This window comes from Orcinus orca, chromosome 5 (assembly GCF_937001465.1).
Source record: "Orcinus orca chromosome 5, mOrcOrc1.1, whole genome shotgun sequence".
In the NCBI taxonomy this organism is placed as follows: Eukaryota; Metazoa; Chordata; class Mammalia; order Artiodactyla; family Delphinidae; genus Orcinus; species Orcinus orca.
The window spans coordinates 130,064,549-130,067,453 of record NC_064563.1 but is presented as its reverse complement, the minus strand read 5'-3'; the positions used below and the strand labels follow the sequence as shown (position 1 = coordinate 130,067,453).

The window sequence follows — 2,905 nt, the reverse complement described above, 5'->3', positions numbered from 1 at the left end:
CATTTCATTCTTTTTGTGGCTGAGTAATATTCCATTGTATATTTGTTCCACATCTTCTATATCCATTCATCCGTCGATGGACACTTAGGTTGCTTCCAAGTCTTGGCTACTGTAAATAGTGCTGCTATGAATATTGAGGTGCAGGTATCTTTTCAAATTCGAGTTTTGTCTGGATATATGCCCAGGAGTGGGACTGCTGGATCATATGGTAACTCACTTTTTAATTTTTTAAGGAACCTCCATACTATTCTTGATAAGACTGTTTTTAATTGGAGTTGAATCACTTGGCACTTCTGAAGAATATTTTCTCACAGATTTTTGAAATAAAATTAAGCAAGCATTAAAGTTTTGCAATTGTGTCAATTTCTGTTTTGATGTAAAATGAAATTATGTGTGTCCATACATCAGTGTATTATGTAACTTATGCTTGGTAACCCTTTCATTGGTCACAAATAGTTCTGAAATTGTTGGTATCAAGAGTGGCCAAAAGACCACAGTTAATACACTTTTGAAACCCTGTTTAATATTGATGCCACTATCAGACCTTTTCAAGGCTGTTCTATGGTTAGTTTCCCAAGTGAGGCTGTAAAAGGTCAGGAGTACCCTGAGTTTGCAAGCATTAAGCCTGGCTTTGTCCTACCAGCTTCCTCAGTACTATTGTAAGTGTCGGGGTTTAAAACTCTTTCTATGTGTTTTGCCCTTTTATTTATTTTAGCCAGTGGACACACCTTTTCCTTTTTAAACTGGTATGTCGATGGCCTTTCCTTGTAATAACAGTTGACATAATCCTCTTGAGCTGAAAGAAAACACTATTAAGGAAAACGCTGGCTATTTCCAACTTTCTCAGACCTCTGTAAGGAGGAATGCAGGTCTCTACCAGGATCAGGTGGAGACAGAGCTACCAATGGGTACAATTAAGAATTTCAGGTTCTCAGGCAGAATTCTCTGTGCTTGGGATTTACATCTTGGCCCCTAGCCTGGGATGCTGAATTGGAACAATAATGAGAAATCATTTTTTCACCTGTTGGATTTGCAAATATTTTAAACAAGCAATAACAACCATCGCTGGCAAATACTCAGGGATGTGAACGTTCCCTTACTTTGGTGGTAGGATTCCTCAACTATCCTGGCACCAATTATTTGAATTAAAATTACTATACATTATATAGCAATTCAAGTTCTTGAAGTCTACCTTACATTAAAAAATTTACACCTGATAAAGGACTATGTGGACATAATGCTATTTGTAGTATGGTTTGTAGTGTCAAAAAACCATAAACAATTTGAATGTTCATGAGTAGGGAATTGAATAAATCATGGCATATGTGTGTGCACGCACAGGCACACACACATGCGCACACACACTGTAAAATGATGTATTGGGATATATTAATGTCCCAAATGGGATGATTGTTCACAATATACAGTGAGATTAAATAAAGCAAATTCAAAGTAAAGTGAATAATATCAACCTTTAAAAAAACCAAACCTAAAAATAGGTTATGTAGTCCTTTTTTCCAGCTGGAACCATGAAGGGTGCAGAAGAGAAGAAAAGATGGTTCCTGCTGAAACTCCTAAAAAAAGTGAAGGAATTTCACAGAGCTCAAGATCAGGCACCTGAGAAAGAATTTTGCCCAAAAGATGTTTTGAAAGGCAAGGACAAATCTTATATATGAAAAGGTAAGCCCAATCACAAGGAATATGGGCAGATGTACAGAACTGACACAAGAATGGTTAGGATGGCAAGATAAGCTGGCAACTTCCATGTACCTGCAGAACCCATTACTGGCATTTATCATCAGGATCAGTATCCATGGTGTGACTCCAAAGGTCTGAAAAGTGTTGCAGCTTCTTCATCATTGTCATATCTTCAGTGGTACCTTTGTGAAGATCAACAAGGCTTCAGTTAACATGCTGAGGATTGTGGAACCACATATTGCACATAAATTGCCCTGACAGACAACACATTGATTGCTGGCTCTCTTGTTAAATTTGGAATCATCTGCATGGAAGATCTGATTCACGAGATCTATACTGTTGAACAATGCTTTCAAGAAACAAACAACTTCTGCTGGCCCTTCAAATGATCTTTTCCATGAGGTAGAATGAAGATGATGAAGATCATCTATTTTGTAGAAGGTAGAGATGCTGGCAACAGAAAAGATCAAATCAACAGGCTTATTAGAAGGATGAACTAAGGTGTCTACCTTGATTCGTTTTGTAATCTAGTCAGTTAATAAGCAGTGACTGCTTTCAATTTGAAATGTAAAACAAACATCCCCCCCCCAAAAAAACCCCAAATTATGTGATTAACAAAAGAAAAAATGGGACAAGTATATATCCAATTCTTCACATGTGTTAACTATGGGAGATATGGGGAATTATTTACTTGTCATTCATTCATTTATTCATTATATTAAAAAAGAGAAGACACAGAGAGTAGAAGAAAAGAGGTAGAACACTCTCCTGGTGTTGGATGTTGGGTGAGAAGAGGGCTGGACACCAATATGTCAGTCAACCTCATTATCTCCTCTGTAAATGGGAGCAGGGGGCTTCCTCTTACTTTTTAAGCACAGAGGTTTGGAGAAGGATGTTGCCTGAGAAGGAAGAGAATGGCTGGACCACCCAAATTGCTTGCACTTACTGACAGCCCCTCTCCCTTGTACAGTTGTCTTTAGGTTGCCCAGTGCAGCTCTTTTCACAGCTATGTGCAACCACCCAGTAATACCTTGCCTCAGGAGATGTTCTGCCCTTACAGTGACAAGCTCAAGCTCCTAGGGTGGGGAGGATGAGGGCAGCATAAGGTAATTGATGGATGAAGGTACATCTACTCCAGGTATGAGTCAAAACTTCCAGATGAGTCAAGAACTTTGCCCCATATCCATGCTTCCCTCCTCATCTCACC

The 2,905-nt window shown here is 38.7% G+C and overlaps 1 pseudogene; it reads left to right on the top strand.

Moving 5' to 3' along the window:
- The first annotated feature begins 1,529 nt into the window (after positions 1–1,529).
- On the top strand, positions 1,530–2,198 carry LOC117199126 (60S ribosomal protein L7-like; annotated as a pseudogene).
- Positions 2,199–2,905: the final 707 nt, after the last annotated feature.